A 14,103-nucleotide genomic window follows, 5' to 3' on the forward strand; every position below is an offset into this window, starting at 1 on the left:
AAGTCCAAGAACTTGAATTTCCCATGTATGGTTGGCAAGTTATGGTCCATTCAATTTCAAAAATGACCCATAATCAGAGGGGCATAACTTCCACATGGAGTGTCCAAATGGGATGATCTTTTTATGTGCAAACTCCATTTGACATGTACTTTCATGGTGCATAATTGGAATTCATCAAAAATGGTCAATGCAAAAAGTCAATTTTCAAGTGTACAGTTAAAAATCCAAGAGCAAAAATCCACAAATCTCTTCCAATTCTCCATCAAATCACGATTTTCTTTTTGATTCAATCTCCAATCACCTTCTTCTTCAACTGTTTTGGAAGATCAACATCAAAATCTCCACGAATGGCAACTGTTCATGTGAGGTTCAACCATGGCATTTGAGGATTTCTTGCACTAGAGGCAAATTCGAGCCAAGCTACAAGTTGCATTCATCTTCCTTAACATCTTTCTTCATCTGTTTTGAGAAGCCACGCGCAAATACTACAGGAATCAGCGCTGCCATCTCAAGGTACTTCAAAATCGAATCTCATGAATTGATGAATTGCTATATGCTTTTTGAAGAGTGTTCAATGTAGATCGTTGTGATATGTTTAGTTTTTGGAATGATGAATTGTAGAGAGAGATATTTCGATTCAAAGTCTTGAATGCAAAACCTAATTCAATCGATTCGTTTCATACGTGAATTTCTGGACGTTTTTATCATGATATTTGGACTCTACTCACTCAGACTTTTCCAATGACTATCTATTTGTGAATTTTCATGGAGTTTTGTTGTTCTTGATGTTCATGTGAAATCTGGAAAAATACGATGATGATGATGAGAATTCTGGAAATATTTGTGTGTTTGATCCATGTTGTGCCTTGCTGCGTTTGAAATTGTGTTTGGCGCCTGTTGTAGCCAATCAAAACATTTCCTGGCCGCGTCTCAATACGACGTCGTTTTGGCCTTTGTGTTACAAATTTCAAAAATGCCACTGATCCATTTAATTATTATTAATTCTATTTTCTTTTTCATTTCTTATTTCATTTTGAGGTTTGATCTTAGAAAATTGATAAATCACTCATTTCTTATCCAATTTTGGTGAGATTTTTTGTGCCATGCTCATAAGGATGTGTAGAATTTAATGATATTTTTTGTGGATTTTTTGCATGTGTAGAAAAATAATGAGCCTAGGGTTTGTAGAATGTATCACATTTTTGTACATGTTTCCATTTTCATTGTGAAATGCTCATACTTGTAAAGAAATGGATGAAAATTTTTGTGCTTATTCTGGACATGTTGATGGTGATTTCCATGTAAAGTTTATGATTTTTGGATACTTGATGATTGAGATATGATTTTTTGAATCTAGGTGTGACAATTTGTGTCACACCTAGCTAGGTCAACTTCATGAATTTATTTGCATGACCTATGATTGTTGGATTGGATTGAAATTTTGCATGAATGATCATTGGTATGTCAAGATAACATGTGAATTGTTCTGGATTTTTCTATGGCATTTTCCAATTGATTGATAATTTTCTTCACTGTTGGTTCATTTTGCAACATTGTGTGACACATGTTTGTATATTGTTTGTGAAATTCTCATATGGTTTTGGATGAAGATGAAATTTGGTATGCTGATTGTAGACACATTGTGGGACATCATGCTTTTGGTCCCATGCATTTCTTAATTGTTCTCACTGTTTTATGAATTTTTGAAGTGAATGCTTGTGTTGATGCTATGAATTGGCTTGAATAATCTTGTCTGGATTTCTTGATTTTCATTGACCTAGTTCCTTTTGTCCAATTGAGCTGAAAATTGACATGCTATACCTTGAATATGTCCTGTTTAGGTGTGAATTATTTGAGGATTTTTGGAATTGTTTTGGTATGCTTTTGATGGGAGTCATTCTGTTTGGACATTGGATGTTGCATTTGACCTAGTTTGTGATGTTTTGGTCATGAAATGAATATGGTGAATGATATAAACATGGGATCAATTACCTTGGCTTTTGAATGGTTTTAATTTGATTTTGGATTGGTTTGGCTTGCTGTTTAGATTTTTTTCTCCCTTTTGGACCCTAGGCTTGGCCTAGTGGTCTAGTTTCTCACATTTGGTGTGGATTTTCAGGATGAAATGCACAATGCTTAAGGAGTTTGCTTCAAGGCAATTTGAATTGAGTTTGGATGATGTTTATAAACTAACTTGACTTTGTTTTGTAGGTTGTGATGCTTGAGCTTGGGCTTATAGCTTGCACTTGTGTGCATTAACTTGTGTTGCTTGTACAGATTAACTGATTAACTATTTGCTGTTTACTGTTGGTTTGTCTGAGTACTGATGATACTTGATTGATTTCAGGTACATTTAGTCGCTTACAGTTCTTTAAGAACTTGCTTGCTGCTGCTTGGTTTTTAAACCACTTTAGGTAGGACTTCTATTCTTCATGTAGTCTGGAAGACCCGGCCTGTTACTTGGCCGGGCAAATGTCTGAAGTCCTCCTTAAGAGGCGATGTTTGTGGTTGTTTACATTTGTGCCAAGCAGGTAAAGACCTCTATGAGGCAATTGGTGGATCAAAGGGATATGCAATCTATCCCCCACTATTCTGTGAGTCGTCCCTCTGCTCACACGGCTGTGTGTTGATGCATTGGGACACAAACCCAAGATCTTGTGCTGTTGCACAATCGAGTCAGAGTCTTTGAGCGTAGAAGGGTCCCTCCATTCTGTTCCCACGCTCCTTTGTCTAAAAGCTCTCCCTGGCCAGGGATAAGAGCTGTGAGGTCTCATCCTCACTTCACCTTTCATCTGCTTCACCTTAGCCTCGTAATGGCAAGGTTAAGAGCGAATAATACCCATGTACAGATGACTTGCTTCGGCAGTCAAACCCATTGTTTGAGCCTCACTTGACTGGTTATAGTGTGTGCTTTGTGAATATTTGTTTGCTTGTATGCTTGTATGCTTGCTTTCTTCCTGGATAGGATTAGCTTGCAGTTGTGCAAGTAGGTAGAAACCTGAACATAGGGTAACGATGCATGACAACACTAGGCTCGAGTCCAGCTCCCTGGTAGTGTGTCTTCCCTTGGTTTCTGGCTAGATTTTCTTTCCCTTTAAGGGGAACTACATCGCCATGATCCTCGTTCCAGACGAGGTATGTAGGCAGGAGACCGCGCGAGGTCTCTCCGGGCACCCTTTTCTTTTTTGCGTGTGTTTTGTTTGGCAGCTATCAGGCTCGAGTTCCCGACTCCCTGTTAGTCTGTGTGTGCCGTTTCTTCTGACGTCTCAGCGTCTCTTCTGGCTTGCCTGATGACTTGTAGGCTCGAGTTCCCGACTCCCTACTAGTTTGCATGTTCTTCCTTTCCCTTTAAGGGGAACTACACCGCCCTGATCCTCGTTCCAGACGAGGTATGTAGGCAGGAGACCGTGCGAGGTCTCTCCGGTCACTTTTTTTTCTTTTTGTGTGTGTTTGCTTGTTATCTTGTGTTTGGTTCGGATGCCGACGTAAGTCCAGTGATTGGCGGTCGGGCTCCACGTTTGCCGTTTTGTGCGCGTTTTGGTTCGGATGCTGATGTAAGCCCAGTGATTGGCATTCAGGCTCCATGTTTGCCTGTGTGTTTGTTTGTTTGTTTGGCGTGCGTGAGCCGAACTACAGTGGCTCTGATTCTCGTTCCAGACGAGATATGTAGGCATAGGATGCGATGTCATATCGAGCTCCCTTCTCTTAACCCCACCTGCGTTCCCTGTGTGTGTGTGTGATGTTTAGCAACCTTTTCTTTATTTTAGAACGTGGATCCCGTCGAGTACGACGGACGTGAGGGGTGCTAATACCTTCCCCTTGCGTAACCGACTCCCTTACCCTTTCTCTTTGGTCGCGAGACCATGCTTTTTCCAGGTTTCTCTGAGCGTTTCCTTTCCCTATTTTGGGATAAATAACGCGCAGTGGCGGCTCTGTGTTGTTTTTTGTTTCAGCCCGCCGGTTGTTTTTCGCGGATGCGACAATTGGGTAGGTATTAAGTGATAGGGTTAAATAGTTGGTTTAAGGTCTGAATTAATACTACTAATAGTGGATTTTCTCCCTAGCTTGGTAGCCCCCAGACGTAGGTCATGTTGGACCGAACTGGGTAAACAATTACTTGTGTTATTTACTGCACTTACATTTTAAGTTCTGCATAATTCTTGTCTGCGCAGAATTGGATGTCATAACAACCCTTGTGACATCGGAAGTCTGTTAACTAGAATTTCATACTTTGCTTATGGCGGTTGCACAAGATGGAAACAACAGTGTCATTCCCATTGCCTTTGCTCTAGTTGAAGGTGAAACTGCTGGTGGTTGGGGTTTCTTTCTTCGATATCTCAGAACACATGTGGCTCCACGAGCCAATCTCTGTTTGATTTCTGATAGACATGCTTCCATTGAGAGTGCTTACAATAACCATGACAACGGATGGCATGATCCTCCTTCTATCCATGTCTATTGCATTAGACATATCGCACAAAACTTCATGCGTGCAATCAAAGATAAGAACCTTCGCAAAAAAGTGGTGAATGTTGGGTATGCTCTAACTAGCCGTCATTTCAGTATTAATGTGATGAAATTAGACTGTCTAATGGAGATGCAGGAATATGGCTGGATAACATACCAGTAGAGCAGTGGACAAAGGCATTTGACGGAGGCTGTCGATGGGGCCACACGACAACAAACCTTGTGGAATGCATGAACGACGTATTCAAATGCATTAGAAATCTACCAATAACCGCCTTGGTCAGATCAACCTATTATAGGTTGACTTCTACCTTCGCAACCAGAGGTGAAAGATGGAGTGCAGTGTTAATGTTTGGGCAAATATTCAATGAGTGTTGCATGAAAGTGATGAAAGAGGAGAACATAAAATCTAGCACACACGCGGTAACCATTTTTGACCGTCATAGGCAAAATTTCAGCATACAGGAAACAATGGACCACAATGAGGGGAAACTAAATTTATCCTATGTTGTCAAACTAAACAGAAGTTGGTGCGACTATGGAAAGTTCCAGGCCTTCCGCATTCCTTGCTCCCATGTCATTGCAGCATGCACACATACTCGCCAGGATGCTTACAGTAATCTATCTGATGTTTACAAGGCCATTACCATCATGAATGTGTATAACAAAAGCTTCTAAGTGCTACCAATGAAGGAATACTGGCCTCCATATGAAGGTGACATAGTTTGGCACAACGATGAGATGCGAAGAAAGAAAAAAGGATGGTCAAACAGCACGCGTATTAAAACAGAAATGGATATGACTGATAAAATGATAATACTATGTAGTATATGTCGTCAATTAGGACACAATAAGAACAACTGTCCCAATCGAGGAGCAACATCTGCGTCATAATCTTTTTGTAACCTTCAATTTTTATATATCATTAACTTTTTATTACAACAAGGTTAACAACAAACATCACTACAACATAAGCAAACTTAAAACAAAATATTTCTAACTGATTACAACAATCAAACTGATGTCATCTCGTCCAAACATCATTTCCCTAGCATCCTTATCAGTTTTGGTTCGCACCCAACTAAATATACTGTCGAGTCTCTCAATACTTTTAATTTTTCCCCTTATGGTATTTTTCCACCTAACCAACGAACCAGCTCCCTCTTCAGTTGATCGAAACTAGTGATGTTCCAGAAGAGCATCAACATCTGAGGTTTGTATCTCGAATAAATCACCTTTCTATAGCGGTGACGAACACCAAACATGTTCGCAAAATGATTCACACAACACCTCTATTTATAACAAAAACAATTGCACTTTACACTGAGGCGTCATACCAATTGACGTCTCCTCTCAAAAGTAACACATGGGCGTCAATTGGATTGGCAGCACTATGTGCCCTGGCCAATCCAATTTGCGCCTCCTCTCTAACTTTCGAAGCTGACGCCAATTGGTATGACGCCTCCTCTTAAAAGTGGGGTAATTTGAGATTTTTTTTGAAATCAGGATTATTTTGAATTTTATTTTTGAACATTAGAAATATTTGAATAAAAAATTCAAAAAATGTTAGCATTACCAAATTACATGCAATAACTTTTTTTATTTTAAATCCGTGTTCTTTGTGTACAACTTTATGCAAAACTGTAGAACTAATTTTTATGGATGGGAGAGTATAGCAATCGATGTAAAAGAGATTAATATTCCTCTCCATAATTGACGGAGGATCACATTGAATGATAATTGATAATTTCTTCTTCCACCTTAAGCGGTAGTGAAGCAATCTAAGTAAATCCGAAAAAATTCTTATAAATTTAAATGAGCATTTTTAAACTCATTCATTTTACACCAAACATATTCTAAATGAGACACACCTCTTTTTTTTCTTCAAAATATGGTTCGATAATGTATTTCCGTACACCTTTGCCATATTTACCTCACTCATGATCAAAAACACAAATTTTGTTCAAATCCTATTAGAACCTCCTTCCACACAAAATCAAAGTTTATACTTTAAAATAACATTTCTATATTTTTTCACATCAAAAATTATAAAAAGAAAAGAAATTTTAGGTGATATATATATATATATCTATATCTATATATATATATATATATCTATATCTATATATATATATATCTATATATATATATATATATATATATATATATATATATATATATATATATATATATATAAAAGTATATTTCTGGATTAATTCAGAATTCAATTTAGAATTTTTGTATGTGAATATTTTATGTTTTTATTTGTCTTAGATATGATGCACTTTGATGTTGTCTCCAAAGGTATTGTGTCTACGAATGCCAAATTTGTTGATGTCAAAGTAGATGTTGGCAACCAATTTACAAATAAATAAGAGTTTGTTGTTCATGATCATATGCTCCAATGAATCTGCACGGAGGCTGCCAAATTGGAATTTGGCATTGTAATAAGAAGGCCAGATAATGGTATAAATAAAAGACTTGCATTTTTGACACTGAGATGCAAAAGAAGTGGGAAGTACACAACTCTTATTCAAAAGTTGAAACGAGATGACATCGGTTCGACAAAATGTGAGTTTCCTTTTAAGTTACGTGTATATCTTTTGACAAATAATAAATTGAGATTTAATGTGATTTGTGGTACACATAATCATGACATGTATCACAAGTTATCCGATCTTCCCATTGCATGTTGCCTTATGCTTAAAGAGAAGGAAATTGTTTCTGACATGACATTAAACATGGTGCAGTCTAAAAACATACTTGCAATTTTAAAACGTAAAAGAAAGCAAGTATACAATGTTCACATTCAGAGGGGATATAACTGAAATGCAACAATTGTTGAAACTTCTTGATGATAACCATTATGTATCTAGGTACCGAGTGTGCAAGGATGGAGAAACCGTTTGAGATATATTTTGGACTCATCTTGATACCATAAAGTTGTTCAACACACTTCTCATTGCACTCATTATTGATTCAGCGTATAAGAACTACAAGTACAAGTTTCACTATTGGAAATTGTTGGTGTTATTTCTATGGAAAAGACTTATTCTGTTGAGTTTTTATTTTTGGAAAGCGAAAAAGAGAACAACGTTAATTGGACTTTAGAATTGTGTCAGACAATGCTGAAGGACAAAGAAAACACGTTGAAGATCATTATCACCGCAATACTGCATCGATGAATTCGATTGCAATTTTTTTTCCTATTTCATGCTCATTACTTTGTAGGTATCAATCACATCACAAAGAATATAAGAAGTAGACTTAAGCTTGTTGTAGGAACCAAAAAATAAATGGTGAAGATGGAAAATTGGTCAAAGCTAGTGTGATAATAGGAAGAATAATGAATGCATGAAATGTTATAATAAATTTTTCTACTGAAGAGTTTTATGTCAATTCCGTTATACTCTTCAAGAAGGTATGTGAGAAATATCCAGATTTATTGAAATATATTGAAAGCATAATTCTAGACCAAGTCAGATACTTTCGAAATACAATAACTAACCAAGTTGAATTTGCCCATGCTACACTAAAGAATTGGTTGGGAATAGTAAATGTGATTTGTGTAGAGATTGAGACTATGTGAACCAAATGATCCAAAATCAGCATAATAAGATGCAAACATCATTTGGTCGCAACATTACAGTATTGAAACACAAATTCAGAGACAACATATGTCAGAGTATGGTTATACACTTAAGAAGACACATGCTCTCCCATGTGCTTGTTTAATCTCAAAGAAGATGGAACTTCATAGTCTAATACGAATGGATGAGGTTTGCACTTACTAGAAAAGGTCCAGGTTTGATGATGTGATCGTGTGATGAACTACGTTAAATCGAATATCTCTATCTTGACCAAATGGGAAGTGAGACAAGAGAGATTTTTGAAAGTCGATGACAACATGAAACTCCACATGAAAGAGCAAATGACGAAGATTGATTATCTATAAACCACATATTTAAAACCATTGTCTCAATCGTTAAAAATAAAAGATGCACCTAAGAAGGTTAAACCAACACCGAATGACAATTTAACAACACAATCACCTTCCTATTTTGAACATGTTAACAAACTTTTTCCGGCACCAACTTCAAAATCTCAAAAAAAGTGTTTTAAAATGAGATCACATTAGCAAACAACCTCCTTCACCATATTTACCCAAAATGATATACTTAAAAGAAATTCCGCTTTTTGTTCACAAATACATTGAACGGATTGTAAATGTTGATGGTGACAATAACTATGGTTATCAAGTTGTTTCATCTTTTCTCAACAAAGGAGAGGAGAATCATACACTTGTTCGCCAACAATATATCAAAGAGTTGAAGACGCATAAAGAATCATACACACTGCTATACGGGAAAAAACATTTTGATGTAGTTCATGAATCTCTTATTCCTTGTGTTAACGGTCCATCACCGAAATAAAAATGGATTATTTTCCCTAAAATGGGACATCTCATAGCAAGTGCATATAATAGGATGTGTATTGATCTGACAAGATACGAGTTCTCGAAAACATTTTTTTTCCAGTGCATAGTCCCCCACCTCAAAATCTAACTAATCGATTTTTGTGTATTGAATGACTTTCTAAATCACCGCATTTTGTTCAAGTTAATTTGAAACCGGGATGTCGTATCCCACTGACATCACCATAGTGGACAACTCATTCAACAAAGGAAGCTTAAACTTGTCCGAAACATTTTATGGATAGGATGCATGAATTCACCAAGTTAGGTGATATTTAAAGAGAATTAAATAAACAAAAGTCAAAGGCGGAACCACCCATGGATATGAATTTAGGCGGTAACACATGTTTTGATTCATTTTAGTTTTTCTCTAACAATGTATTTAAGTGGTTAGACATGTTTTATACGTAATGTTGGATTAATATTAACGATGTTAAAGGTATACAGTTTCATAGATTTTAATGTATGTTTTAGTTTTCTAGAATTTTCAATATTGTTGTGAGTTATAACATGTTTTATTTTTGACATAGGTTTTGTGTGAACAGTAATGGGTGAATCCGGATATATATTTTGGGACGCACCCCAATTTAAAAAAATGATAACATGGGTTTATTCAAAAGTCTACATCCGGACCCACCCTGTATTGTTAAAAAAATACAACAAAGGTTTATTCGGAAATGCATTTTCGAAATCACCCTAGTTTTACTAAACAAAGCAGGGTGTATGCGAAAGTACATCTCCCTAATATCTCCTAAGACATGATTGGGTTTCTAAGATTCATATATATCTAAAACTTGTATAAATACGAGCGTCACTATACTTATTAGCACAAACACACAAAGAACATACAAAATGTACCAGTATGCATATCTCGCTTTCGTCTACTTCAACAGAGAGAAACACCTTCTTCAGTTATGTTCTCAGAGATCACTGTCTTGTTGATCCGAAATCAAAACTAGTGAATTTGTACCCAAATAATCGAAGAGTTGTGAAGCTTTATTATTGTTCACCCTCAATTGACAATGATGAGAAGATAAATTCAAGCGAGTTTGAACTGAAGACGGATGAAGATTTAACTATTATCTAGAGTACATTTCACTGTTAAAAAACAAAAGGTTCAATCGAGCTAGATGTGAATATTGCAAGATTGACCAAAGATATTCTAAAGATGTTGACGCGTCCTACTCGATAATGAAATGTATTGTTCAATTTAAGTTAAGGATTATCTATGTAATGTTTCATTTTTTTATGTATGTCATAACAATTATTGATGTTAATTTATCTTTGCTTCTGCACCTGTTTCATTTCTGCATCTGCTGTTGGTTCAGTAGTTCCAAAAATACACTTCCGAAAGTTATACGAAGATGCATTTCCGTATCAATTTTTGTCATACATTAAGGTCTGACTTACTTACGAATGAATTGTGGTAGTTTTAATTTTTCACTAGGGTGAGAGAGTAACGCTTAGGGTGGGTAGAGCAACTCTCATGACAATTTAATAATAATTGTTGTCATACCATAATTCGAATCTAGGATCTAAGGTTAATCCGAAAGAGATTCATTACCATCTTATCCAAGTATATTTAGTATTTTTTGTGTGTATAAGATTATTGTTGTGAAAGCGATGCCCTGAAAACAGAGTATGATCGATTTTTTGATTAACAAGAAAACCACAAAATAAAATAAAAGAGGGAAGAGAAGAGAAAGACAATTCAAAGTTGTATATAAACTGGATTCTTGATTCAATTACATATTAGGGAATAATGTTTACAATTGAATCTCAACCACACCACTTTCTCCCTCTGATAAGGATTATAAGGGATTGGAGAAATGATGACTAGTATGTTATTTATAAGAAAACTAAACTCTAGCTTTAAAATAACATACTAAATAATTAGCCCAACATATTGGTTAAATTCGGCATGCTAACTTAAACAATAAGCTAACATATTTTAACAACATGCTAGAATAAGCTTCGACTACCTTGGTGAAAGGCTCAATCATAACCCCGAGTATTAGGCCTAAGTGGTAATCGCTTGCAAGTCATAAATACTTTATGTTTTGCCAAAAATGCAAATGGGTCTCCTTCGCAACAAATGGAAAGAAAAAGACTACCTGGGTGAAAGGTCAAGTCATAGTCCTAAACACTAAGCCCAAGTTGTAATATCTTGCAAGCTCAAGTGTTTGTCTTTCATTCGAAACATTTATAAATATTCAAACTTTTTTGCAATAAATGGAAATAAAAAGACTACCGGGGTGAAATATATAGTCAGAGTCCCGAGTATAAGACCCAAGTGGTAATCACATGTAAGTCATGAATACTCGTCTTCCAAGCCAGAAAAAACTTAAATAAATCAAACTTATTTTCCTCCCTTGCCCGACTTCGAAAACTTTTTTCATAAACGAGTATGCTTTATCCATATCGACGTGAAACAAACAAAGACTCTAGTCTCCAAGAGCGAGTAACAATCAAAGGTTTAACCACTCGATATGTCTAAAGGATCACTCCTTAAAAGCAACCAACAAATAGTTCTTTGCTACAAAGAACTACATAGTCCTGAGTTTTCCATCGCCCTTGGAGATACGTAGGAGCAGAATTTTGAAATCTTGTCAGACACATTAATTAAAAAGCCCTAAAAAAATTATTTTCTTTTTTTTTTCTCGCTCAATAAGTAGAAGATTGTAAACTGACACACTAACATTCAATCATAAATCTAACTAAAAGGTTTCCGTTAAGTAACAACGGACGTGAGGGATGATAATACATTCCCCTTGCGTAATCAATCTCGAACCCGAATTTGGTTGCGATGATCATTTCCTTTTTATTTTAAGGATTTTATCGATATTTTCTCTTTCTTCTTTGGAATAAATAAATTTAGATGACGACTCTTTTCAAATCATTTTTCCGCGAGCGCGCGAGCGCCTCGCGAAGGATCATATTTTTTGAGATACGACACTTAGTTGCTCAATCATTTTCATTTAAATCATTCATAACATTTTTGCATCAAATACTTGCAAGTTGCATCTTTAGGTTAGAAAAAATTCAAGGATTTTGATGAAGTAATTGATTCATCAAATGCTACAATCGATTGATCATAATCTCTGCCAAGAAAAATTTGAAAAACATACAAGTGACAATCGATTGAAGGGATCAAGCAATCGATTGATCAATGCAAACTTTTCAATGACAATCGATTAAAGGGATCAAACAATCAATTAATCTAGTTCACTTCTTCAAAATGTTTGAATGTTGGATGTGAAGCAATTAATTGACATCCTACACCAGTCGATTGACATCTATAACATCTTGAAAACTTCTGAAACAATGCCATACCTTTTCATTGCATATGATCATGATACCTTTTCCAAAACATTGCAATTTTTCATGATCATTTTTCCAATCATTGTCACTCTTTCTAAAGGCATCTTGTAATGTATTTATACCAAGAATTTTTCACATTACAATTCATCTCTTTCATCATATTTTCAAACAATTCTTACTGTTTTTCAAGTGTTCATATACAATGATAGAGAAACTTTTTACTACATAAATTTCATTCATTTGAGAAAAAGTTTCATAAACTATTGAGCACTTAAATTTTTATATAAAGTTGTTTGTATTCAATTTATCTATCTAGTATAATTTTTTTACCAAGTGTGTGGATATCTTGTCTGTAAAGAAAATGTTTGTACTTTCTACATGTGTTTATAAATAGATAGTAGTGTTCTTTCTGTTTGTTGAAAAAATATCCTTTGAATCAGGGATATTCAAAGACTCGACTGCCATTATTTAAAAAGGGGAACCAAGATGTATGTAATAACTTTAATGCACTTTATTTTTTTCACAATCATTCATAAATTCATCATTTGTTCTTCTAGAAGAAAATAAAATAAAACATTTGCAAAATAAATTGAAAATTTCTTAAAATTGAATTCACCCCTTTAAGCGCACTTTATATTTACATATGTATGAGGGTTTTTCTGGGTTTCGTATTAAGATATGAAGAGAAGTGGAGGAAGGTGTTTGTTTTTGGTAGAATGTGATATATATCTTGGTTGCTTAATGAAAGATTTCTGGGTTTTAGATGAAGTTAGGTGTAAAACCGGGTTTGGCATGAAGTTGTTTTCGATTACGTATGAAGATGTGAGGAATAACTTGGTTTTTGGGTGACGGTGTTCTTGAATTGCGTTTGAAGGTATAAAGATTTGTTGATATATTGTGATGAATTTCTAGGTTGACGTTTGAAGATATGAATGTGAGAGATGAATGTGTAGAGAGAATCGAAAGAATGGAAATAATGAATAGAGAGAAAGATTTTGGAAATATGAGAAAATTACTTGCTCTTTTGATTATCTCATAAGGAGTTGTAAGGATGATGTGAAAACACACTTAGCATGGTTGAAAATTACTTAAGCAAATGAAATTTTCTCGATTTCACTATTAATTCACTTCCAATTGCATTATTAACGGGATAAAGATTAGTATGCCATCCATTAATTTGTTAATAGTCCTATTATGAAAAATATTTGATTTTAATCATAACAACGATTAAAGTCATATTGCTATTAAAAATAGGGATTAATTACTATACACTGTCAGTGTAAAAAGTTTTACACTGTCAATTCATCACCATCACCCGTTTGTATTACTTTATAGATTTTTAAAATAAAAGTCAAACTTGTTTTAATATCCAACGTCTATAATTAACTGACGGTGTAAAACCCTTTTATACTGTCAGTGTATTTCAATTAATCTCTTAAAGGTATTTAAATAAATGAGATTCTAAATGTAATTATAACTCATTTAAAGTCAAATTGAAATGGTATAAAAAAAGGAATTAATTACTATTCATTGTTAGTGTAAAGAATTATACACTGTCAATTCATCATATCACCCGTCTGCATTACTTTATAAATTTTTAAAATAAAAATCAAATTTATTTCAATATTCAACGATCATAGTTAACTGACGGTGTAAAATCCTTTTACACTGTCAGTGTATTTCAATTAAATCTAAAAAAATCAATTTAAGAATAAATAGATTAAGGGTAGTGAAGTTGTTGGTACCAAATATTAAAAAAAAATGGTAATGTTGCAACTTGCATAAATACAAAACTATGATCTATGTGTAATGCTAAAGGTAATGAAATTTCTAAACATTTT

This window comes from Lathyrus oleraceus, chromosome 3, assembly GCF_024323335.1.
Source record: "Lathyrus oleraceus cultivar Zhongwan6 chromosome 3, CAAS_Psat_ZW6_1.0, whole genome shotgun sequence".
Taxonomy (NCBI): Eukaryota; Viridiplantae; Streptophyta; class Magnoliopsida; order Fabales; family Fabaceae; genus Lathyrus; species Lathyrus oleraceus.